The sequence below is a fragment of the Pantherophis guttatus genome, chromosome 2 (genome assembly GCF_059756535.1).
Source record: "Pantherophis guttatus breed Tessera chromosome 2, ASM5975653v1, whole genome shotgun sequence".
Lineage (NCBI taxonomy): Eukaryota > Metazoa > Chordata > Lepidosauria > Squamata > Colubridae > Pantherophis > Pantherophis guttatus.
The window spans coordinates 59,087,562-59,115,255 of record NC_142064.1 but is presented as its reverse complement, the minus strand read 5'-3'; the positions used below and the strand labels follow the sequence as shown (position 1 = coordinate 59,115,255).

Genomic DNA, 27,694 nt, shown 5'->3' with positions numbered 1-27,694 from the left:
CCAAATCTGGCTTTTACGTTTTACCCCAGGTAAGTAAGTTACCCAATGATATGACAACAGGTGATCTAGAGTAACAATGGCTGTCATATCTACATTGGGAAAAGCCATCTTGGGTAGTATCTTAGTTGCTTGGTAGTGGCTAACAAAATATTATCTCCTTTTAAAAAATTGATAAAATACCCAAGGAGTCATGGTGGCGCAGTAGTTAGAATGCAGAACTGCAGGCTACTTCTACTGACTGCCAGCTATCTGCAGTTTGGCAGTTTGATTTTCACCGGTTCAAGGTTGACTCAGCCTTCCATCCTTCTGAGGTCGGTAAAATGAGGACCCATATTGTTGGGGGCAATATGCTGACTCTATAAACTGCTTAGAGAGGGCTGTAAGGCACTGTGAAACAGTATATAAGTCTAAGTGGTATTGCTAGTGCTACCCAATGGGGATTCAACTCATCAAAAGTGTCATAGGGAAAGCTTGGCTTTTCCATAACTTTTTTGGAATTATTAACACATTTCACCACCCTGTTTACATATTATAATCTTTCAATTCTTCTGTCCAGGGCCAGAAGAGAGCACTAAGCTCAGGTTAATCCTTGCTTCTACAATATGGTCAATCAAAGAAGTTCAGGATTATGTAAACTGTCTGCTGGCTGACTCTGGGACTCTGGAGTTAGAGCATGATGGTGGTCCAGAAATCATCAGACAGTAAAATTCACATTACATGTTCAGTCTTTTATTGCATGCAAACACTGCCATTCTTTATACGTCTTCACCTAGTGCTTGATATTGGCTTCCTTTCCACTTAGCAAGGTGATAAATTTGACCTGGCCAAGTATGAAGTTGAACCTGAACCACATTTTTCTTTTATGTTAAGATGCTCTTTCTCTCTTGTCTGCAATTTGTTTCAGCTACCTTACTGAATTGAGTTGATAAGAAACTGGTTTTGATTCCCATCACCCTCTAGGAAATGAGAGTTGGGTAATTTTTCATAGATGAGATTTTCATAGGGTGGATTCCACAAACTACCAGACGTGGCCCTTCTGGGGCAATTCTGAATTATAGATCTGACAACGTTTTGATGTGTGCAGTATGATTTCAATAGATTTATGCTATGTTGTTTTAATTGTTGATATGGGCAGAGTTCAACATAAATTTGGTGTAGTGCTTAAGGCACCAGGCTAGGAACCAGGAGGCTGTGAGTTCTAGCCTTATTTTAGGTATGAAAGCCAATTGGGTGACTTTGGGCCAGTCAATCTCTCTCTCAGCCCAACTCATCTCACACAGTTATTTTTAGAAAAATAGGAAGAGGAAGGAATACTGTGCATGTTTACCACCTTGAGTTATTTATAAAAAATAATAAAGGTGGGATATAAATAAATAAGATGGGCAGCTATATAAAGGTTTTAATAAGTAAATGAATGAAACAAACTTCTTTTTAAAGAAAGAGAAAGATTCAAAAGAATTAACTGTCCTTCAACTGACAATGACCTATGGGAAAACATAATTGAGTAAGTAGAAGTAAAGGGAACATTATGTGACAATGAATGTGAAATGCTGAATCTAAGAGAAGCCTAAAGCCATTGCTACTGAAAATGTATCTTGAACTTTGAAAAAGTAGAATTTAATACAATCAAAATAATGATTAGTAGGATTCCATGGGAAGAAAAGCTAATAAGGAAAGAGATTCAAGATGGCTGGGAGTTTCTAAACATAGAGGTACCAAAAGCCCAATTTCAGTGAAAAAATGCAGAATTATAGTGGCAGATTGCAGAAACGTAGTGAAGTTCTGAAAACAAAAATAAGGGTGGAAGAAATGGAAAGAGAACTGGTAACTGAGGAAGAGGATGTATAGGTAGTTTACAATTGTGAAGGTCAGGAAAGCAAAAGCCCAGAATAAACTGAAATTGGGGGAATGGACGTAAGAAGAAGGCAAAATATTTCTTCCCATATGTTCAAAATGAAGGGAGAAAAATCAGTATACCCGCTGCTCAATACAGATGGCAAAATACTAACAGCGAAAAAGCCAGCTGAATGTGAGTGGGCAGCAGCTAAGTGGTTCAGTACTATATTGGGCTGCATCAACAAAAACTGCATTCAGATTCTAAAGTCGTGGCTGGGTTGTTGTTGGTGGGTGGTATTAGTTCCACTGTGCTATGTGCTGGAACTGGTTAGAATTTGAGGGAAATCCCCAGTAAGACCTTACATTATAGGCATGGATTATGGACCTGAAGAAAAGGCAACAGCAAATCCCTTTAGTATTCTGTAAACTTCTCAATAGCAGAACCCACTGAGAGGTCTCAAAGTGGGCATTTTAAAGGATAGGACTAGGGAAGCTTTGGAGTGATATTTCACTTTGGAGTGAAACCCCTTACTGTCTAAGTGGGAGGAAAAATATTAAATTAGGAAACATCAGAAGGGAAGCTAGTCAAGAATTATCCCACTTAGCACTTAGACTTATATACTGCTTCACAGTGCTTTACAGGCCTCTCTAAGCGGTTTACAGAGTCAGCATATTGCCCCCAACAATCTGGCTCCTCATTTTACCGACCTCGGAAGGGTGGAAGGCTGCGTCAATCTTGAGCCAGTGAGAATCGAACTGCTGACTGCCAGCAGAATTAGCCTTCAGTACTGCATTCTAACCACTGCACCACCATGGCTCACTTGCCACTTTGTCTGTGCTCCACATGATGGCTTGGAGTCACCATAGGTCTGCCCATCAGGTCATTTGCCCCGTTCTACTTCTAACAATATTATACACTAAGTTAGAGGTATTCAGTGGTGGAATTCAATTTTTTTTTACTACCAGTTCTGTGGGCCTGGCTTGGTGGGCATGGCAGGGAAAGGATACTGCAAAATCCCCATTCCCTCCCCACTCCTGGGGGAATGATTTTGCAAAATCTCCATTACCACCCCACTCTGGGGCCAGCCAGAGGTGGTATTTGCCGGTTCTCCAAACTACTCAAAATTTCCGCTACCGGTTCTCCAGAACCGGTCAGAACCTGCTGAATTTCAACCCTGGAGGTATTCCATTATTAACAGTTCCACAGCTCTGGCTGAAAGAGAAATTGGCCAACCTAACTAATGTCTCATGAGCCTTGAACTGTTCATGCATTTATTTATTATCACCCTCCTCACATTAATAGGGATATCCCAAGAGAAAACATGGTAGATATATAAAAAAAGAAATTTCCAAAGATAAGCTCAAGATTCCTGTTCTCAGTTGCACTCTGTAAACCCCAGTCCACCCCTAAAATGGCTTGCATGGTTTGGAGGTTACCCAGTGCAGAAGATGATATTGTCAGTCCTTCCCACCTTCTGGAATGTGAGAAGATAAATGACATCCTCAGTGCAGAATGCTGAAAGGTCCCGGACTACAGCTGTGTCATCACAGGGCTGGAATGTACAGTATTGCTGGGTCTGTGAAGGGAGCTTTGGACCGAGACGTGTACCAGATCAACAGCACCTGCCTCCAGGAGGACAGCTCAGCTGTTGTGAGAGCTGATGTTCTAAATTTAAGGCACGCATATGCTTGATTCTATTTAGTCATCTGCAGAAGGGGAAAGTGTTGTTTGTTTTTTTAATGGCCGTACTTCTGAAATGGGGAAAAATAATCCCAAGCTCTTTTGATAGTTATATCTAGAATGGCACATTAAAAAAGGAAAGAATGCTGATTTAAGCATGGCTTGTGGTACGCACAGGCTTGTGTGATCTAGGAATTGAATAATGCCAGAGAATTCACTTTTCTAAATATTAGATGACTGCACATTCCATAGAAACTCATAACTTTCTTACCTTCTGTCCTATGTTTCTTGTAACATCTGAATTTGATACATAAATTCTTTCCATAGAATTCCAACCCCAGCTATGTAAAGAGGGCATAACAATATTATGCTTGTTCTTTTGGACATATTCAAGTATGAAAGACATATGCTAAATGTGGTTTATTAATCATGACGGGAATTAAGATACTGCAACATACTTTCGGAATGAATGCATGCCAAAAGCCTTCTTCAAATTCCTTCCCTGCGCTGGCAAGGAAGATTGAACTAGCTATGACAGATACTTATGTACATTCATGTTAGCAGTAACAGAAAAGTTTAAGATGTTTTAAAGGGCCAGGACATGATATTTTTAACATATCAATAGAACAATCCTACATTCCTCCTTTTCAACCATATACCAGTTTTTTTCAATTGGCATCCTCCAAAAACCTTGGATTATAACCACTGTCACAATTAACTATTCTGGTTGAAGATTGTGGGTACTGTAATCTAGCAGGCCTGGTAACCAAAGTGGCTTGGAAAAGGCTGTTAGAATGAGGCCAGAGAACTGGGCAGAAAGCATTTTTAAAACTACCTAGCTCATAGAGCTGGACCAGAGGTGGGTTTCAGCAGGTTCTGACCAGTTCTGGAGAACCGATAGAGGAAATTTTGAGTAGTTAGGAGAACTGGTAGTAAAAATTTTGACTGGTTCCACCCCCATCTATTCTCTGTTTCCCAAGTCCCAGCTGATTGGGAGGAAATGGGGATTTTGCAGTAACCTTCCCCTGGATTGGGGACGGAATGGAAATTTTACAGTATCCTTCCCCTGCCATGCCCACCAAGCCATGCCACGCCCACCAAGCCACACCCATAGAATTGGTAGTAAAAAATTTTGAAACCCACCACTGAGCTGGACATAATGTTTTTTCAGAATTATCCATCAGATTTGTAGCCAGATTAGATATGACCTGATAAATGCTCAGTTTTCCTGAAGAATTCCTCAAACACAGGATTTTTCCTTAGCAAAGGCAATGGCACTGTGATTGAAAAAGCCCAATGGGTTTTCATGATGATTTCCTTTGGGATTTAATTAAAATGTGAGAAGCCAGGAAAGAGAAAGGCAGCAGAAATATTGATTATATAAGGAAAGCAAGGCTATCTCATATCCGTGGGAATGTAAGAAGAGCACACTGCATTCATGATTTCTCCAAAAGTGTCTCCTTCAAAAGGAATGTCTAAAGCAAAATTTCTTCTATCATACAAAATGAACACTGGTAAGTTATTTTCTGTCTGTACTACTTGCTAAGAAATATTGAGCCAATAAATCTTTCCAACTTCCATCCAATATTTCCTTCAAAAGAACTTTCCCGAACAATGAAACCTTCCCTAACTTATTTAGGACACTAGCTGCATTTAACCATCCCAACTTTCCAACTTCCAGCCAATATTTCCAACAATGAACTTCCCCTAATTTATTTGGGAAAGCTGCATTTAACCATCCATTGAGGAGGTTGAGCATTGCAACACATGGTTTAGGCAAGTTTAGGGAACTACCTCTTCAAAAGTCATGCTCCTTGCTTTGTGAACAATAGTGGCATCAGGTGGGAGACATTTAATATTGGTTGCTATATTATTATTGTGGTTTCATATTAACAAGTGACTTTTGCTGTTTCATTCTTGAATTGTGTCTCATCCAATTAAGCTGTCATCGGGCATACCGGAGGAAGGTCAAAAAAGTTGAGATGTTGGCTGTGACCGCATGATTGAAGCTCTGCTCCTTTTTTATGTACACCACAAGTCTTTAATTACAATCTTGACATTTTTGATCAACCTTGCAAATGTCCCTGCTGTCAGAAAGCTTTCTTGTGTAGACTTCCTGTTTTCCAGGAGTTAGAAGCACATTTCCTGAATCTTTCTTCTAGGCCTGTTCACATTTTCATGACTGAACTTTAAGGAAAAGCAAGCAAGGAAAGGAGTGGAACTAGCAGCAGGCCTGACGCCTATTTTATCATTTTGGCAAAAGTAGCAAAATTCTGTTGATGCATCTGGCTAAGGTGCTTTTCCAGATACAGTATTTATTATACTTATTGATTATAACATTGATTGCAACGTTATACAGATAGTCCTCAAGTTACGACTACAATGGAGCCTGACCATCATGGCTGTAACTTGTGATATTGTTGTGATCCAGGCCCACGTAGTTAATATTAAATGCAAAACAGCTCAGAATTAACTCATTCTCAGCTTATTCCAAATTAAATGAAAGCAAAGTTCTCAAAACACCTTCAGTTTATCTCTGACCTTGGGATAATTAGGCAAACTGCCAAAGGCTTTTCTTGGCAACAGTTCAGGAACAGAAAACGCTAACAAGAAAGAAGTACATCCAAACATGAAGCAAATCTCTCAACAGTTGTTTTCCGGCAAAGAGGCCAAGAGCCGTTGCTGGTCTTTTAAGCCTTATGGGAGAGGCCAATCATCTCTTGGCCCTACTCCCGAGTCAACCTCTCTGCTTTAGCTGCTCCTGCCTTCTGGCAGCTCTTCTCATATGTGCACTAGGAACAGGCTCCTCCTGTTCCTCTGCCTCTCTACTGTCAGCCTCTGGAGGCTCTGAAGTCCGCGCATCACTCCCTGATGGCCCTGTCCCCATCTCTGCCTCTGATGCAGAGCCCTTATCTGGGCCTTCCCCAGCCTCCAGGACTGGCCCATGTTCTTCCTCAGCCTCATAGCTGCCTGAGTCTGCTGCCAGCTCTGCAGGCTGCTGGCGGACCACAACAAGTACAACCATATAAAGTGGGTTGGTCACGTGGTGCGGTTTTGCTGAAAACTGGAAGGAAATGCTGGTTTTCAGAAAAACCATCATAAAATCCAATCACGTGACCATGAGATGCTGCAAATGGCTATAAATAGCGAGCATCCAAAATGTGGTCACATGATCTTGGGGGGGGCAATGTTGGAATTTTAAACCCAGGTTGTAAGTATCTCCCCCCCTCCCAGTAGGTCCATCGGAACTTTGAACAGTCACGAAAAGATCAGTTATAAACCAAGAACCAGTGATGGGATTCAGCTAGTTCGCACCACTCCGGGAGAACCAGTTGTTAACTTTCTGAACAGTTTGGCAAACTGGTTGTTGGAAGAAATCATTAGGGCAGAGAACCAGTTGTTAAATTACTTGAATCCCACCACTGCCAAGAACTACATATAAATGCAAAAAATGTTTTAAGTGCCCATCAGTGGTTTCGAGGAAAGGTGTTCAAAATGCAAAATGCAGAAGTGGTGTCACAATGCAACAAGCCCTACCGCTTTTGAATGTGCTATGATGCTGCATGCCCATAAAAAGGGGGAGCACGGCTTTTACTGCATTGTTGCTTCCCTTTCTCTACCCCCATCCCCAGAGGCTGCTGCTCATTTGAATCATTTTAAACATGGAATCTCTGCTAACACTGAGTTGGGATAGTGGAGGTGGCAGTTATGCAAAGCTATTCAGCCCACATCACTCAGTGTAAAGCTTAGCACATACTGGATTTGGAAAGGAGAATTTGTAGATCTAATGCATCTGGTAGTTTCTTCCATTATGTACTTTGGCTATGCATCCATGGAACTCATTCTGGTGTCCCATAGTCTACATTACTATGCTCTGCAACATGAGAGCACATGCATCATTTGCTTATTTGTGTTTAAACCCTGAGAATACTGATGGGGGTAACCCCGGTGCTGAAAATGGCAGCACAGGGTCTTTCAAGAGGATAATTGTGCTGAGATCAGGAAAGTGTGAAATATATTAGGTTATCTCTTTGCAGCATACATAAATTTTGAATCTGCTTACTCAGATTGCTCTTAATTGGATTCTGCTGCCCTATGAAGGGACTTCTCATATATGTTTGTTAAAAAGAAAAGTTAAATTGGCAATCAGAATATTGCAGGAGCCAATGTATTCAGAAAGAAAATGCAGAGTCAGTTTTAGATATTATCCAATCATAAAAGAACTCCTGGCAGAGTTTCTCCAGATAATTACATTTTTTTTTTGAGAGAAGAAAATTCTCCACATAATATATATTGCAACAGGCTTAATCTTGCCATTTCCCACTGCTTCAGGATTTCAAATAAACATACTGTAAGCTTTGGCGCCAGGTTGCCTAGCTGAACTACCAGAAAAGGTATCGCTTATGTGTCAACAATGTTGTAATGCCAGAGCCAGATTACAGTCTACTAGGTAAAATGAAAATGCTTATGTGGCTACAAAAACTACTTTGGAAGTTAAATCTATCTGTGCATTCCTTAGGAGCAAGTGCCAGTTTGCGATTCTGTTAAGCCTTTTATCTATGGAATGTGCATTGAGACAGGAAGCATTGATGATATCGGTATCGTGTTTTGAACATAAATGTAGTAATAACCTCATGTATTGGATCTTTGCAGATTGTAGAATTGCAAGCATAATTACCAACCCCATAACTTTTTTTTTACTCTGTATATCAATTTTCAGTCCTAGTATATTAATATATATATATATAATCATAATCCATTTATTTATTTGATCTCCCATTTTAATGCTCAGTTTATTTACTTTTTTCAGAACAAAGGACTTTTTAAATCTCCTCTGTCTTCTGATTACTTTTATATCACCATAATCAAATGATTAGGGCAGTGGTGGGATTCAAATAATTTAACAACGGGTTCTCTGCCCTAATGATTTCTTCCAACAACCAGTTCACCAAACTGCTCAGAAAGTTAACAACCGGTTCTCCCGAAGTGGTGCGAACTGGCTGAATCCCACCACTGGATTAGGGGTTCTCCAGACAAGATAAATCTTTTGGTTTCTATAAGGAAGAAGGTTTAAAGTTCTATTCTATTTATGTCCACGAAGACTTGTGTTCCATTCTGAATAGTCATCCCAGACAGGTCAGCCAATATTAATGAACAGGTGTAATTTACTGCATGTTGAAGACAGGTGAACAGAATACTTCTGTCTATCTTCTTCCACAATATTAAAAGCCAATATAATTGGCTAGCACTTCAAAGAAACAGAGGAGGCCTCATGAGCAAATTGTCCAATAATCAAACACCTTTTAAAGTTACCAAGTCAGATGAAGGGAAGACTGTTAATTAATGGAAACTTGCAATACCAGCCATTATGCCTTATGAGGTTACTAAATATAATACCTGCTGATGTGGCATCTCCTGTTGTTCACTTTGATAAAAAAGTTGGAGAAATGTATTAGAAATGGTTGGTATATTAAAATGCATGATGCGAGGTATTTTTTATTAAAAGAAGGGATAAAAAAAATGGAAAAGGTGATAAAGTACAATAAAAATAGGGCGTTTAAATTTAAGATTTTTCTAGAACAGGATTCTGATTTACCCAAGATCCTTTTAGAATTTGGCTTCAGAATGAATGGTTGTGTTTCATGTTTATTTCTGTGCTAGAACCTGACCTGAGATTGTCAGATACTCTGTTTTTATTTTTTGTCATAAATTAAGGCTATTGATGGTGGTTGCAATAGCCAAGCAAAGTTAGGGTTAAAATGACTTTTTCATAAAAATATGGAAGGTGATTGATAAAGTAATCAGCTGCAAATGTTTTAGATGGGTTTCCCCTTTAACAGACAGATTTTTTTTAAAAAAATCTACTTATTTTTGGAATTTTTCTTCTCAGTCCTGTGAATAAATCCATTTCTTTTTCAAGATCCTCTTGAAAAATGTATGCAGTTTTTCATCTGGGACAAAATCCTTCTTGACTTTATAAGCTATCAAGAGGTTATTTGTTGATTGATGATCTGCCATCAAGTCTTTTTCCACTCCTAGCAGGTTTTTTTCCATGACGATCTGTCACTAATTTGGCTTTTCAGGTCTGACAATGGTGTATCCATCGCCACTGTAACTACTCACCAGTGGTGGGTTGCCCCAGGTTCGGACCAGTTCACAAGAACCGGTAGTAAAACCAGCGGGAGGCCCCACCCACTGCCCCAGATGTTGTCATAGATGATCTGTGCGCATGCTCAGAAGCAAGGTGCACACGTGAGCGAAGCAAGCGCATGTGCACGATCCCATTGCAAACCGGTAGTAAAGGTAAGTAGAACCCACCCCTGTACTCCACCCACCTTGCTGCTGCTCATCCTCTTCTTTTCTGTCCTTCCACTTTTCCCAGCATTAGAGCTAGATTTTCACATAATATGTACACATCAAGGTCTCGTTACATGTTATGAAATGTTAAGCTGAAATATACAGTATGTGTCAGTTAATGCAAAATGCTATTAAGGTGAGGTGGATTCAGTTAAGGTATTAATTGTCTTCACTAGGGATTTATGATTCAACTTTCTTGGTCTATTTAGGACACATTGCTTAATTTTAATTATATTGTACATAAACTCATGTGCCCTGCTGAGCTTACCCATGGAGTAATGTCATTCTATTGTCACCAGTATGCTGTATTCCTACCACCACTTATTGTACTTACTTAACTTTTTGGGTCCCATAATATTGCTGTAGCCACGGGTCACCACGGACACAATTCTGAATTCCTATGAATCCAAACACATGCTCAAAGGTACATATCAGAGCAGTTTCAGACTTCAGCTTCTGCCAATTTGATATTTATATGTGAGATATGCTTACTTGCTAGAGTAATCCAGGAGACCTAGGCAGTTTGCCAAACTAGCATCATAGCATTCTACTTACTTACCCATATTATATTTGCAGAAAGTAAGTTCTGAATTTCATATTGACTCCAGGCAAGTATTTGAACTGAAACCCTGTAGCTTTCTTGGCAAGATGCTTTTTGGTGCACTGTGGTTCTAGGGCTGCTTTCCCTCCATTCTCACAGCACAAAAGCCAGCACTAGCTTGTCCCAAAAGCATGGCACAAAAGGAGCTTTTTGGCTCACTGTAGTTCTGGGGCTACTTTTTGCTTTTTTTTCTGTAGCATGAAGCACAACCTCAGCTTGACCCAGTAGCCAAATCAGACATACCTTGCTGTCCATGGAGATGCTGCAATATATAACATCAGGCATGGGTTGTAAATCAGTTAGTTCAGTGCAGGGGTGAAATCCAGCAGGTTCTGACAGGTTCTGGAGAACCGGTAGTGGAAATTTTGAGTAGTTTGGAGAACCATCAAATATCACCTCTGGCTGGTCTCAGAGTGGGGTGGGAATGGGGATTTTGCAGTATCCTTCCCCTGGAGTGGGGTGGGAATGGAGATTTTGCAGTATCCTTCCCCTGCCACACCCACCAAGCCACGTCCACCAAGCTACACCACGCCCACCAAGCTACGCCTACAGAACCGGTAGTAAAAAAAATTGGATTTCACCATTGGTTCAGTGCCACCATAACTTCAAACAGTCAATGAACGAATGGTCTTAAGTCAAGGACTACCTGCATATATTTTATTGGGCTTTAAACTGATTGTTGCAATTACTAATCATGTGACAGTGAATTGTATGTAGGTGTATTCCTGAAGTTTGAACTGTAAGAGCAACGTGGAATTATTTGAAAAGCAACAATTCGCCTATTCAGAACACACAATGTTGACAAGTGTTGAAAAGAAGCACAGCTCCGTTACTGCTTTAACTTTGCCAAATGTTCTTTGCAACTGTCAGTTAATGTAACACTAGCAACACTTTGAAGACAATTTTGAATTTTTTCAAGTAACAGAGTATGTCTAAGCTACCAGGCCATTGTTCTTTTGTTTTAGAAATGCAAAACAAACTGTGGCAACTAATTATGCTACATAAACACTTATCATAAAGTTCCCCACTGAACACCACACATGAATTATGGCTGAATGTATGCTGATGCAGTGTTACTTGTGAAACAGTTTTCTTTACATCATAGGAGAACATAAATAAGCCACCTACATGTTTCTTCCTCGAAGTATATAGGAAGTCATAGTTCCAGTTCAGAGGAGCGGATCGGAATGCAGTAAGTTTTTCAAGAAAGGAGCTCCTTCCAAAGGAAGAAGCAGAATAAAGTTGATGAATTAGAACAGGGGTGTCAAACTGGACTTCTTTGAGGGTCGGATCAGCATGTAGTTGTCCTCCGTGGGCCAGCCAGGGGAGGGGAGATGGGACGGATACCTCCTGCAGCACCCTGCTGGCCAAAATGGGGCGCAGGGGGCTTCAGGGGGGCCTGTACCCCATGCTAATCCGGTCCTCAAAGAAGTCCAGTTTGACACCCCTGTTCTAACCCTGCACCCTGTTTTGGCTGGCAGAATGCTGCAAGAAACCATCCAGGCTAAAAAAGGGGTGCAGGGGGTGTATGCACACACACATACCCGTGCCCTGTTTTGGTCGGCAAAGGCACCACGGGCCGGTCCTTTGCTATTTCTAGGCTGGCCCCGCAGGCTAGATCTAAGCACCCCACAGGCCGGATCTGGCCCACGGGCCTTGAGTTTGACACTCCTGAATTAGAATGTATCAGAATCTGTAATTCAGCTTATCTGGGGGGAAATTGAGACAATAGTTTTGCTGTCCTACTATTGCCATTAATTAACATAGCAGCAAGGAACTTTAGCCCAGCAGGCCCTCTCCCGCAAGAGCCTTCAGTAGTTTCATGTTTTTACTTCATAACTGATGCAGACAGATCAGAAAACAGGCAGACAGGTACACATGCGATCCGTGCAATGCAGATGAGGCAGCCAGACTAGAAGTTCCAATAAGAGATGCCATACACTATGGTTCTACTCCAGTGGTGGGTTTCAAAAATTTTTACTACAGGTTCTGGGGGTGTGGCTTGGTGAGTGTGGCATGGCTTGGTGGGCATGGCTTGGTGGGCGTGGCAGGGAAAGGATATTGTAAAATCTCCATTACCTCCCCAAACCAGGGGAAGGTTACTGCAAAATCCTCCCAATCAGCTGGGACTTGGGAGGCAGTGAATAGATGGGGGCGGGGCCAGTCAGAATGTTTACTACCAGTTCTCCGAACTACTCAAAATTTCCTCTACCGGTTCTCCAGAACTGGTCAGAACTTGCTGAAACCCACCTCTGTTCTACTCCCAAATTCTCATTCTACTTTAAGAGAAATGGCAGAATGAACAAATACAGAGAAAGCAAAAGAACCAGCAAGTATATAATGTAAATTAAATAACTGGTTTAAAAACAGGTGAGTGAAGAAAAGTCAAAATTTGTCCCTCCAACTGAAAGCTGATTATATAATTTTGAAGCAATGCTGGACAATAGTATTGGTTGCTTGCAGCTATTTTGATTCAAACTTCTCACTTTTTGCTAAGGCTACCCTCACCACAAGGAATGATTATTGATATTTTTATCTCCTTTTCATGCCCTATATGATACTTGCTCATCTCTTTTGCAACTTTCATGGGAGTTTTAAACCCAACTTTCCTCAGTCAGGTGTTCTCCAGATGCATTGATCTATACCTTCTAACGTACATGGCCAATAGGCATTATTATTCAGGCTGATGGAAGTTGCATCTGGGAAATTCCATTGTTATTTTTTCTAAAATCACAGCACCACTCCTGGGGAGAGATAAGGTAATTAAGGATGAAAACATTAATTGAATCCTTCTTATCTTCCTGCCCTTTGTAAGTGAATGGCACATTGCTCATCCCAAAACCAAGAGCTCATCCACTTCTTTCTCATTTCATTCCATAAAGTTCAGACAAATCTGTTACTTGCTGTTTACATACATGTTCCTTTTCCTAGAACAGAATGGAACAACTTGCCATGGGTCAACTCGCTGCAGGACAATTCAAAAATTCAATTTAATCATTTAAAATAATTTTAAAAATATTTTACAGTATTTTTCGGAGTATAAGATGCACCGGAGTATAAGACGCACCTTAGTTTTTGGGGAGGTAAATAAAAAAAAGCTGATTGACAGGTGGATCAGCCTCCGGAATACCCCCAATCAGCTGTCCCCAGAGGTGAATTTTAGCAACAGGTTCCTTGATTGTGAGCTCTGTGCCTTGCTTTTTTTTTTGCTTTTTTTTCTGCGTCTGAAAGCCTCTGAACAGAGCTTCAGAAAAAAAGCCTCTGAAGCTCTGTTTCTGAGGCTTTTTTTCTGAAGTTCTGTTTGGAGGCTTTTTTTCTGAAGCTCGGTTTGGGGGCTTTTTTTCTGAAGCTTCGTTTCTGAGGCTTTTTTCAGCCTCTGAAACCTCCGTTTGAGAACAGAGCAGGGCTACATTCGGAGTATAAAATGCACCCAGATTTTCACCCTCTTTTTGGGGGGGAAAAGGTGGGTCTTATACTCTGAAAAATATGGTAATTTTTGTCATTCACATTTCATTTTATCCCTACTTTGGCATCCTTTCTTTAATGATTGTATTCCACTATTTCTTCAATAAGAAATTTAACTCTTGTTCCATGGCGAGTTTTCCCATGGTGAGTTGACCACGGTGAGTTGGCTGCAGCAAGTTGGCCACCGTGAGTTGGTCATGGCGAGATGGCCATGGTGAGCTGTCATAGATCCTTCAAGAAATGTTGACATTCAAAATCAATGCTTATCAGTCATCTTCTCTTCCTCTCTCTTCAAACATGTTCAGAGACAACAAATCTTGATATATACTGTAATATTCTTGAGCCAAATCAAATTTTGCAGGCCATAGTTCTATGGAAGGAAAAATGTAGCTATTTAATTACTTGAAAAATTACTGTTTAATGGAATCATACCATTTTCTTTAGCAGCTGTCTTTCAGACATTAGGATTCTCTGTCTCTTCCAAGTGTCCAATGGAAACAATAAGATGGTTTCAATCTCCTGGGCATCTTTTAACACCTGTACTATGTATAGAAACATAGATAGTAATTAGACACAATTATGATTATCATAGCCTACTAAAAAGGAAATGAGAAAGTGGTAGGGCAAAGGAACTTCATAAATGAAATTCAAGGTATTTTTAAACCAGGCAAGGGAAAACAGCTGGAATTCCTTTTGCCAGGAGGGCCTGTTGGAAGTATCCATCCTTTGTTCTGTGTAATAGAGTAATGGTGAGGGGGTATATTGTTGTGGGTACATGCTTGTATGCGTGCACTGGGAAGCTTGGGGTCTGACTTGATCTGGCCCATTTTTAATCTTCCTTTGGTAGCTTTTCTCTTCATACCAAATTTGATCCAGCTCTGTTCTGTTTTGGGGATGTTATCCTACCTGAGGGCAAAAAGCCAGAGTCTTAATCCCTTTTGTATAATTTATTTCCAACATTTCTTTGGTTTGGAAAGAGGAACAATGGATCTAAAAGATCAATAAAGCTGTATCATGTCTGTATGATTCATGGTCCTTTATAGGTGCAGCTTCATAACTTTAAGCTTTAAAGCTCTTACAATGTTTCTCTCCTACCATAGGACACCCTTCATGATATATTGCATTATACATTAAAAATGGAAGTGGAGCCTACCTAATCAGGCCTATTTAGGAAAGTGTCATATGACCCACAGGAGCCAAAAAAGTACAACTGAGAAACCTATCAGGATAGGCTATTAGTAGCTAAAGTGAGCAAAGGTATATATCAAAGAATGATATATAATGGAAGATACCAGATGACTGAAATTAGTAAAAAAATTATTAATTAAGTCCAGATGCTTACAACATTGGAGAGTCCCCTCCCATTCAGCTGTGGTGAGCATATATAACAGAGAGCTAAGAGTCATGCTTGGCACACACTTTGGGCAAGTTTTATAGCCTTTCAACCATTCTCCTCATTTCACATCCCCCACAACCCTGGAATTGCTCAGTTTAGGCATCGGCAAAGGAAGGTTATTGAGGATTATTATTAGCGAGGATTAGTTATGTTGTTAAGTGTCTAGCTGTTATTAGGCACCTAGTTAAGGCAAATGTGGAAAATAATCATCTAATTGAAGTCAGGGCTGGGAGCTTGCTATCCTGCAGCTCACACAAAGAACGGCTTCCCAGTTGTAGAAGCAAATAGGAAGAACTCACTTGTCTAAACAGCCTGTCTTCCCCATGTTAATTAAATTGTGGTAGTGGGATATTTTCAATGTGAAACATTTTGTATACCCACCGCTAAAAAGTTCCAAAACTCTAATCTTTCATAATTCCAGAGCTGCTCTAACTCCCTTGCCAATTTTTGGGGGGGGGGGAATGGGGCTGCTATATTGGCAAAACTGTATACCATACAGTGTTCCAAATGCAATTATAACATAAACAAAAGTTTGATTGCACTAGAATCCTTTTTCAGTCTCTTTCTTAATTCCATCTAAATTTTTTTACATGACAGAGCCATTGAGTTATCTTCTATTACTATTATTATTATTATTATTATTATTATTATTATTATTATTATTATTATTAATTGCACAGTCAGCTAGATGTTCAGACTGGATTTGACATTTTTGTCTACCTATCGAGTCCTTACCAAGGGCCTGGGATGTTTGACGGTGTTACAGATATTGATGCAGGATGGAAGCAGTTCCAAGTAAAGCTGCCTTCTGCAATTGACAGATGGCAAATTTGCCAATACCAATGATGGTGTTCAAATGGTGCTTCAGTTGTTTTGGCACTGCATCCAAGGTGCCTATTACTATTGGTACTTATTATTATTATTATTATTATTATTATTATTATTATTATTATTATTATCTCTTTTATTCATTAAACATGAAACTCAGTCAACTGAACATTTAAAAATATATCACAAATATCATTGACTGGCACTGATGGTTGATACGGGTTGCTGCCAGAATCCTAGGTATCAACCAAGCATCTTTTTAAAATGATGATGATGATGGTGATGTTGATGATGATTATGCATGATTCCAGGGCCCTCTTTCTCACTCTCTTATTTTGCTAAGATGCACTCTGTTGTGCCTTTGCTGAAATGCATTTGGCTCTTATAAAGCCCATTTTTTTAAAATCCAGTTTCTTTTTGAAACTCTTTGCAATATTTTTTTAAAAAATTATTTTATCATGCCATATCATCATTAAATTGCTCAATCCTAACAGTAGGTCATTCATGAACAAATGACAAAGCTCCAGGCCCAAAACAGACTCTTGGGGACCCCACACACTTGGAATCCTTCGTATCAGCACAGAGTCATAATTCATGTTTTATTGGTTAAATCTGGTCAATTCTGAATCTTGAACAATATATACATACCATGGCACGTAGATATTGAATTTTATTTAGTTGTTTAGTGGATATTTGCCTTTTATGAAAGAAATAGCAATTAAATTCAGCAATTAATCTCCCCCACCCAGTTTTTCTTTCTTGATGAAAAAAGCAAGGTTTTCCCCCCACCATATAACAATAACAGGTTAAGAGTCCTTTTCAATATGAATCATCCCTTATAAAATTACAGGTAGTCCTCAACTTATACTATAATGGACCATTATGTCATAAGCCATGGTGGTTCATTAAGTGGGTCATCATGTGATCCCAATTTTATAGTCTCTTTTTTTTTTTGCAGCGGCAGCAGTCATAAAGAGAACACTTCAGTCTTTAAGTAAACCTATTTTTCACTATGGAGCATTTTTGCTAGAAAACAGTAAGTAAATGCTAGATTTCAGCAAAACATTGTAAATTGTGATCACAATTTGCAGGACACCACAAACAGCAGTAAATGCAGACAGGCCAAGTACTCAAAATGTGGTCATCAGTGGTGGGTTCCTCCCGGTTCGGCCCGGTTCTCCCGAGCTGGTAGCTGTGATAATATGACATCACCGAACCAGTTCTGCCTCCCGCGCCCCCATCCCCATCCCCGTGCCCCCCCACCCCCTGCGTTATTCTTACCTTTTATTTGACCCCACCCCCAATCTATTGCTGCCTCCTGAGTCCCAGCTGATGGCTAGAGGGAAAAAAAACTGTTTAAACTTTTGCCGCAGGGCTTCAAAGGGCCACCCTACAGCTGATCAGTGTTAAAAGAAAACAAATGAGTAGACCAGTGCCTGCAAAAATACATGAGTAGATCAGTGCCTGCAAAAATAAATTGGTAGACCAGTGCCTGCAAAAATACATGAGTAGATCAGTGCCTGCAAAAATACATGAGTAGATCAGTGCCTGCAAAACAGCCTGGTAGAGCAGTACCTCTGCTAAATCCTAAATAATTGTCATATGACCATCAAGCCATGCCCACAAAATAAGCCACGCCCACAGAACCGGTAGTAAAAAAATTTAGAACCCACCCCTGATGGTCATGTATCTGTGGGATGGAGATCCAAAGGTCAGAACTTTGAAATCAAGTTGTTAGTATTCTTTGGGGTGGGGTCCATCACAACTTTGAATGTCACAAATTGACCAGCTGAAAGTGAAGGGCTACCTATATAAATAAAATGAAACACTAATACTACAACATAATAACTGCAACATTTGTAAAATTTAATCATTGTTCTGGAAAATGTACTTTTCTTTGAGTGTCTATGGAGATTCTCAGTCATCCAGATCATAGTTGTCCAAAAGGTGCTTTTCCAAGAGGCAGCTGGACTTTTGTGTTTTTCTGTGAAGACGTTTTGCTTCTCATCCAAGAAGCTTCTTCAGCTCTGACTGGATGGTGGGGAATGGAAGGATTTATACTTCTTGCAGACAGCTGGTCATTTGCATTCTTTTAGAGAGTCGTTGAGGCCACCTGGAGATTTATCTGTATCCTCAGGGTCATCTGAGTAGTGCAAGGCTGTGGAGCCTTCGTGGAACTGTTGAAAAGACTGTTGTAGACTGGAGATAGATGATGTCATATCCAGGGGTGAAATCCAGCAGGTTCTGACAGGTTCTGGAAAACTAGTAGTGAAAATTTTGAGTAGTTCGGAGAACTGGCAAATACCACCTCTGGCTGGCCCCGGAGTGGGGTGGGAATGGAGATTTTGCAATATCCTTCCCCTGCCACAACCAAGCCACCCCCACCAAGCCACACCACCCCCACCAAGCCACACCCACAGAACCGGTAGTAAAAAAAATTGGATTTCACCAATGGTCATATCCCTCCCCCTTTGTTGAGAGAGGGCTGTTCAGTGTTGACATAGATGGCCTCTTTGACCCCTCTTTCAAACCAACGGTCCTCTCTGTCCAAAATTTGGACTTTGCTGTCTTCAAAAGATCAGCCTATGTCTTTTAAATACAAATGTACAGCTGAATGGGTTTGTTCTCCTGCTGAATGGGTTTGTTCTCCCTGATGGGTTTGTTCTCCTGTGTTGTGCCATGTCTTTATGAAATGGTTGTTTGTGAGAAAATAACCCCAAAGGAGAATATCTCTCTCTGAAACCTTTCACCCCAATGTCAGTCATGCCAATGAGGCAGAGCAAAGCAACTTTTCACAGGTGACCAGAAATGGCCAGTCAGAGACATGCAGGGAAAGGCAGGAGGTGAAATCGACCTGAGTGTGGTATGTGAACTGCCTTATTCCCACAGTTACTCTGCTGCCCTCCAAGCAGAGTAGAAAATGTGCTCTTTGAACAACCCTGAAGCTCTTGACAGTTTTGAATTATTGAATTTGAAATGGCCGGGGTGCCATCTTGTCTTGCCCCTCTGGCATTTTGGCCAATTCTCGTGTCTAGGAAAGAACAAGCACTGCAAAGTCTACAGGCTGAAACTCACCCCTCTCCACCTAAGCATAAAAGAAGCAGGCCTGTTTCCAAACTCAGTCTCCTTCTTCAAAGCCAGGTAAAAGAGAGGGTTAATAACAGCCGTGTGAATGTGGTGCAATCTGTTTGTGCTTGAATCAGAAGAGTCTCTGTTAAAACAAGGAGTCAGGCTAGACAGCCCCAGCCAGTGGTGACCTACAGCAAACAGATTTCGTCTGAGTGGTGTTTGCAGTTTAAGCAGAGTTTAAGCAGAAACAATAAAGATTCTTAACAATCCCTGTCTCAGGCTGAGCAAGTTTATAAAGTAAGCCATTTATTTTTCCAAATCAAATTTGGGTGTATGTAATGTCTCTGTGTGTGTTTCTGTCGTGTGTGGTGTGTATTTGTGCATGTGTACTTCCACTGCTGCCTAGCATCCATTGTTCAAAGGTAATGACATTTTTTCTCTTGTTTGTCTCCTGCCTAAATGTCCACGCTTAATCTCTCAATATTATTGTGGCTGTCAGAACGGATAGTTCTTTTTTTCCCTAGCTGCTGCTTTACAATTTCATTAGGAACACAAGGCAAAATTGTCATATTGATTTGCGTATAGTAATAACAGTTTCTCTTTGGTAGTCATTCTTCATCACAGGCTGTTCTGTATCTTCCCAAGGTCATTGCACAAAGTATGCTCTACAATTAAATTGTAACTGCCAACACAAGAGCAACAAATGCCAGGATTCAGCTGGGGTGTTCTCAAATCATTGTTGATATTTGCACTACGGTATAAGCTCTTTATGTTTCGTAGCAGATATTTGTATAAACCAGCCTCTTTTGAAGAGATATTTGCATAAGCCAGCCTCTTTTGAACAGCAAGGAGCTTTGATTCTTACAAGAGATTTTTTTTCTCTCTTGCTGCAGTGCAATAGCATCCAAAGTCAATGTAGAAACCAGTTCTGATGGGGGGAAAGAAGAGAAAAATCTTGTTTTTATTTGATTTATTCTAAACATGTATATTCTTTATTCCCTAATCCCTAACTAAGATTTATAATCTTAAAGCATGTATTTTTCATCTCTCTGTTTCTTTTTCTCTGGATGTCATTCATGCTGGAGTCTTGGTTTCCAGAGACTGGCTTTTATTACAGTTTTTTAAAAAAGCTTTAGTTTCATGATTGGACCTGCAAATATTGTGACGTCCTTGTGTTCCAAAGACAAGCTGAGTTGGCCTGCTTTAGCAATACCAATAAGGAACATTGGCTTAATTAGATCTGGTGAGAACAGTCCAGGCTTCAGAGAGAATAAGGAAAACAGGACTGCCATTATGTCTTCATTTCCTCCGGCTTCCTACAACCCTGTTACAAAATGAAATAAAAGAAACAGCTGGGACATCATTTCTTATGTTGTAAAACTAAAGCGAAGATAAAGAGAAAAACACCAAACTATAGCTCTGATTAAAAGCTCTAATACAATGCATTTCGTAGACTCCAATTAGTTTATGGAAAGTGCACTACACACTAGCTTTGGGACATGTTGGATAGCTCCCATTGGGCACATGGCAGCCACAGGTAGTTGCTCACCCTTGCATTCTGCAGGGAAACCTCTACTTCATCTCTGCATTACCAACATATTCTGTTTGTTTATTATTTTATGCATTTATTTTTCACATTTCTGACTTTCCAGTCTCCCTCAAAGAAGGACTCTGGATGGTGTACAATAAAATATTAAAATATAAAACAATATGTATAAAAGTTAAAAAATTAAATTATTAAAAAAAATAAGAAGAGGCAAGAGATTAATATTGGTAAGAGGTGAAGGGAAGGTTTTCAGAGGACCAACCAGCCCTATGGCTGTCTGCTTCTCTCGACCCACCAGTTGGAGCTCTTTAACTGATGGGGGCAACATTCCTTCCTTTGTGGATTGGCGGTGGCAGGGGAGGGAGGACATGGTTCTGCACACAGGCGAGCGCACTCCTATGTGCCACTCCAGTAGTGCCAGTGGCAGATGTACGCAGGCTTTGTGGACTGGCACTGGCAGAGGCGAAGGCACAAACACTGGGTGAGCTCATTCATGTGTGCAGCTCCATTTCTACCAGTGGCAGACACATCCACCCGCCACTTGGGCAAATGGAGTTTTGCACACAACCTGTGCATGCTTGTCGCTTGCACAGATGGAGTGTTTTGACCCAGCTCCTAAACGCCACAAACCCTCTGTAGTGAAATCAATGATTCCTTTATTAGGAGCACCAGCAGCCCCGCCAAAAAGTCTCTCTCACAGCAGGCTAAGAAGTCTGTCTGGCAGGGAGATGAATAGTTGTCTGCCACATCTATTCATCTCTGCCCCCTGCCTTTTATCCCCAGAGCTAGGGTGGGGCTTCGCTACCATCGGTGACTCCTCCGTCCCAAGGATCAGCCCATATAATTCCACTGCTCTCCTCTCCTTTGCCTTCTGTGCATCCACGTGTCAGGCACTGGACCCAGTTGTTCCTCCTCTTCCTCATCAGCCACCTCCAGACCTGGGGGCTGTTGACTCTCCATCTGAGGGCTGATGGATGGTCCATGCTCCACCTCTGGCTCTATGTCTGACACTCCATTCCCTCTTCCCCCTCAGAGCTCTCAGGTTGCCTTGATGCTGGTCCTGACTGCTACGCCTCATCTGATTCAGCTGCTGGAGGGGCCGGTGGCTGACAGACCACAACATGGAGCTTCACACATGAGCACGTTCATCCACTGCTCATGCAAGTGGAGTTACACATGTGAACATGCTTGCCCTGTGGCTGCAGGGTTCAGGACCTCTGATCTAAAATATCTGGAAGGTGAGGAGGGCTACACTGTATGAGTAATGAGTCATACAGTGACATACAGATTATTCCTGTAAGAGCCTTGGTGGCGCAGCAGACTAAAGTGCTGTTAACTAGCACCAGCTGCCTGCAATTACTGCAAGTTCAAATCTCACCAGGCTCAAGGTTGACACAGCCTTCCATCCTTTCGAGGTAGGTAAAATGAGGACCCGGATTGTGGGGGCAATAACCTGACTTTGTATTAAAAAAAAAAGAACACTGCTTGGGGGGGGGGGCAAAAGCCCTACTAAGCAGGTATATACAAAGGTATGAAGGCTATTGCTTAACACATTGTAAGCCGCCCTGAGTCTCCGGAGAAGGGCGGCATATAAATCGAACCAATAAATAAAATAAATAAATAAATTCCATTATCATGATGTGAACCAAATAGCTAATGAAGGAGGAGAGAAATAATTTTATTAATTAATACTGTGTCCTGAAGAGATGCCAGTTCCTCATGCTGTAGAGTCTAGGGTTAGCTTTATCATCAGCAGAGTACAGACTAGCAAATGGAAAACCTAAGATATCAAGTCTTCCCACTCTGTATCACTAGTGAAATCTACAACAATCTGCCAAATTTTAATCTTTGTTGCAAGAAATACGATAGGAAAAATGACATGAAATATAATTAATTTAACTGCATTTAATTAATTACTCATAAACGAACAAATAACCTTTTTCTTATTTTGACTCAAATCATTTTCTTGGCCTGGCCCTCTTACAAACTAAAAGAAAAACCCTGCCAGATCAAGTATGTATAAAATCAGAAAAACTACCAAAAATGATAATTAGTATCCATATTCAATACCTCTAGAAAGCCATTTGTAGAGATATAGCTCTGAACAAGTGCAAAAGGCTATGCATATCTGAGATAGGAAGAAAGTGTCCAGTCAGTAGATGCTGTAATAGAACAGCAACTCCTTATTATTCTCTGTTAAACTAGCTTATTTTACCCATCAGCTTGCAATGAGACTACTGTAACTTGCTTTTACATGAGGCTGCTTTCAAAGATGACTTAGAACTTACAGTTGGTCCAAAATTCACTGTCCTGAGTGAGGTTCAGGAGGTGGTAGATTCAGTAATATGGTCATTGTTTAGGTTATTGCTTTGGATACTGGATCCAACTCAAGATGCTGGTTGGAAATTATAAAGCCCTATGTAGCTTGGCGTCTGTATGTAGGTAGTCCTTAATATACAACCATTAATTTAGCAACTATTCAAAATTACAATGGCACTGAAAAAAAGGCACTTTCAACCAATCGTCGCAGTTGCAACTATCATGTCACATGATCAACATTCAGACCCTTGGCTACCGGCATGAATTTACGATGGCTGAAGTGTCCTGGGGTCACATGATTACCATTTCAACCTTCCAAACAAGCAACAGGGGAAGCCAGGTTTGCTTAACCAACACAAGAGACACTACTGCCAGACTAGTAATGATGTCACCAACTGGTATCATTTTGTGTAAAAAAATAGTGGCTGAGATTTACTCCCACTTGAACTTCATTATTGGGGTTGATCGATACAATGAAATAGTGATAGCTGCTTATCCACCTGCTCTGGATTCTCTGCATCTTGTAGATTTCAAAACTTAATCAGGGTGACTAGGAGAGTATCTATTCCGGGTGATTAATTCCATCAACCAAGGGCTGACATGATGAGTAATGGCATTTAAGTGAACATTATTCACCTCAAATACTAAGAATAAATAATGCACATAGCTGCAACTTTTTATTCTTCTCAAGGCCCAAGGAAGAGGAAGAAGACATGGCACATGGAAACAACAAAGAAAATAAATACTAATCAAATGGATCAAAGGAAGCCTAGACTTCGTTCTCTTACCAGACAGAAGGAAAGCAATTGTTTGGGGAACGTAATGTACAGTATTTGCCTACCATACACAGACATGACTAACTTTGTCATGACTGTGTACTGAAGCTCATGTAAGAATGGCAAATGATGCTGCTGTCATAACCATGCCTTAGAGCTCCACATAAGGGAGGAAGAAATGTGACTTATTCAGGAAGTCTTCAGTTTTGTCTTCTGAGGGGGGCGGGGGGCGGTGTACCAATTATCAGAATGAACATAGATGCATCATTTCTGAACTCTTAAAAAAACAGTAATACAAATGTACCCTTACAAACAAAACTCATACATGAATAAAAATGGCTTTGTACTTGTTGACTTTGGGAAAAAAAAGATGGAATACAGCATATCCAAAAATAATTTCAAATAACCATTTATGTGCAGGGATGCTGTTTCCCAGGTCATCCGCCTTGGTATGTTAAGCAAACGGTCAGGCTCACATTTGTTTCTGGATGAGAGACCAAAATCCAGTAAGATCTTCAGAGAAGTATGTGTCCTTAGGATGTTCAGGGTATTTCTATGTGCATTTAAAGGAGAATCCAATGCACATAATGACTATTTACCTCACATTTATTTTTTAAAAGTCTTGGATTTAAGTTGTGAAGAACATTTTGACTTTGGTGAAGGCAACCGTCTCCATCTGCATCGCAGGAAACAAAGCTGGTTTTTGTTTTTTTTCCTCCAACACATATATCCCACAATGCAACTACTGGGAAATGGTGTGTACACTATGGATAAAAGGGAAAACTCCTGTGCTTAAACAAAATTCTGTAGTTTGTATGACAGCACAGCCAAGATTTGATTTGAATTTGTGATTCAATTTATATTTGCAATTCAATTTAAAAGGTCCAGTCAGTTTGATTAGAAATTTGAGTTCAAATTGTCAAATTGAATCAATGCCAGGGTTTGATTTGGTATAAATGCATTTTTGCATGTGCAAAAGTCCATTTCATTTTCAGATCAGCATTAAGGCAACTGGCTAGATTCAGAACCTCAATTTAATTTGATGTCCCAATTTTATTTCACTATTCAAAGTGGTGAGTCAATCAAATCAATTTATGAAAGCTCCACACAACTCTAGTTTGAAGATTGATCATGTGTCATCATGTCATTGTCAACTCTTAGTGACCACATAGATTGCTTTTCTCCATAATGATTTGTCCCTAATCTGATTTTTCAGGTCATTCTCTTCTTTTCTGTTCTACCTTTCCCAGTATTAGAGCCTTCTCTATGGAGTTTGGTCTTTGCACAATATGCTCAAAATAGAATAATTTGAGCTCGGTCATTTGTCCTTCAAGTAAGAACTCTGGATTGGTTTGATGATCCATTAGTTTGTTTTCTTGACTGCCCATGGTATTTTCACATATTGCTTAAAAATTATCAAGCCATAATGTTTCTGTAAACTGAGAGTCAACAAGAAATTGACCTACCCTTACTTTTAGTGTATTCTTCAGAAGCATATCTTTCATATTGCTTAAATCTATTGGACTATTCTTTTTTCACTGTACATGTATTATCCAAAGCACATCCTGGATATGTGCACATGGCACAGTAACATCTTCCTAAAGTAACTGCATTAAAAACTATCTCTGTTTTTTCCCTGGTGGCCTGCTAGCATCCAAGCAGTGGTACTTATGTAGGAGGTGGTTACAGTTAATCTGTGTAAGTGACATTAGTCATCTAAATAAGCATTTGTGAGACTGAGTGCTTACAATTATGAGGTAAAAGTGTCTGCAGGCCTGCTCTGCAAAAGGTGGGAATTCACAGCTTGGGCAACACAGCAGCACAATATTACACCATACATGCCAATGTCTCCCAAATCGCAGCCTCAAAGAGGAAGATAACAATCAACCTCTTGCATTTTTTTCTACTTCGTTTGATGGAATGAAGGTATCTATTCAGTGTACAGTGAGTCAGATAAATGACATGTCCCTTTGACTAGACTGCTCATTTTGCTAAAAACAACCAATTTTAAAGCAGGCCCTGCAGAGAGAAGGCCAAACATGACAGTAGAATGGCAGGCTGTGTTCTCAAATAAAAACAGTAGGAGGAACCAGGATTAATTTAGTTATGTTTAATTGAATCATAGCAGAACAATTACTTCTCATCTATCTAATTGTGTTTTTCATGCTGTTGCATTAAAAATTATTTTTAAAAGATCAGCAATGTTTAGAGGAACTGGGTAAGATACAGCATAAGCAGTCATGGAATCATATATCTTCCAGATGCCAGAATTTGTGTACCCGAACTTACATGAACAAGATCTTATATCATCAGGCCACCACTTCATGTATTTCCTCTTAGGTAAGTAGCTAAGGTTGCAATAATTTACTACATTCCTAGATATAATAATAAACTGAATCGAGATTGCTTCAAAGAAGATTTATATAACACTGCATAAGTTTAAAACTAGCCTCAGTCACCAACTCATTAGATGGATTTCCATATCAGTTTCTGTTCTAGAAGAAATATTTCAAGAGTTCCGCTGTGTTCATTTATGGTGCCAGGCTAGAAACAAGGAGACGGTGAGTTCTAGTCCTGCCTTAGGCATGAAGGCTCATTCACGTCACAGGATTGTTGTTGTGGTGATTATAGGAAGAGGAAGAAGTATTAGGTATTCACTACCTAGTTATAAAAAGATAATGAAAGTGGGATTATAGTTGCTAGCTAGCTAGCTAGATGATTGATAGATAGATAGTTATACACTTATGAGAATACTTGCCTTGTCCCAGCTCTATTCAATTTAGGAAAAGGAAATTGAAGATACAAGTCCCATGCAATAGACTAATTGGCTAACTAGGCAGATGAAGTTAAGAAAGGGGTTTTATATCAACCGTTTCATCAGCCCCCCCCAGTATCCTCATCTGCACTATAAGAATATTTTCTTTTTATCTTTCAGGGTTGTCACCAGTGCTATTGGCTGACATAATGTGTCAGGAGCAATTGATATAAATACTACCATGTCCACCCAATGGAATTATTTCAGATTTACAAACTGTACTACACCTGATTGACTCTACAGTTTATCAATGTACTGTATATAATGAGGTTTGCAATTTCAAGTATGTCTTTGCATGCAAAAGTTTTCTGAGTTTGTGCCTTCTTTACTGCATTCTAGATGGCATTATGATGCTGAAACCAGTGATATACTACAATTATAATCTTTCTTTCTTTTCAACAAAAGAAAATAAAGAATCTGGATACTTCATACTTTACTTCAATATTTTTAGTCCAATTGGAAACACAGCAAAATAGATAATAAAACACCTTGCATCCAAGATATTCCATCTCATCTAACGGAGTGGTGAAATCTTAAATTTGTTACTACTGGTTCTGTGGGCGTGGCTTGTGGTGGTGGGGTAATGTGACTGGGTAGGTGTGGCCAATTTTTTTTTTTTACTTTTAAAAACATTTTTTCTACAACCTGTTCGGCGAAGAGGTTGTTAAAAAATGCTTTCAAAAGGCTCTGACGATCCCAGCTGAGTCGCCTGATCGGCAGAGACTTTTTTTCTTTTAAATGCCTCTGACAATCAGGCAACTCAGCTTGGATCGTCAGAGGCATTTAAAAGAAAAAAAGGGTTTTTTTCTTTTAAAAGCCTTTGATGATCCCAGCTGAGCTGGGCGATCATCAAAGGCTTTTTTTTTTTTTTTACTTTTAAAAGCATTTTTTTGGCCGAAGAGGTTGTAGAAAAAATGCTTTTAAAAGTAAAAAAAAAAGCCTCTGATTATTGTACAGCTCAGCTGGGCATTGGGGGGGGCAGGGATTTTTGCTACCGGTTCTCCG

General features: G+C 40.1%; 1 long non-coding RNA gene across 1 annotated transcript in view; it reads left to right on the top strand.

Annotated features, from left to right (window-relative positions):
• Window positions 1–27,225, top strand: part of LOC148115121 (uncharacterized) — a 60,313-nt gene extending 33,088 nt beyond the window's left edge. Inside the window, exons 2-3 of the long non-coding RNA XR_015732207.1 lie at window positions 26,136–26,214; window positions 26,810–27,225. This is a non-coding gene — a long non-coding RNA (uncharacterized LOC148115121). The remainder of the gene's footprint in view (window positions 1–26,135; window positions 26,215–26,809) is intronic.
• Window positions 27,226–27,694: the final 469 nt, after the last annotated feature.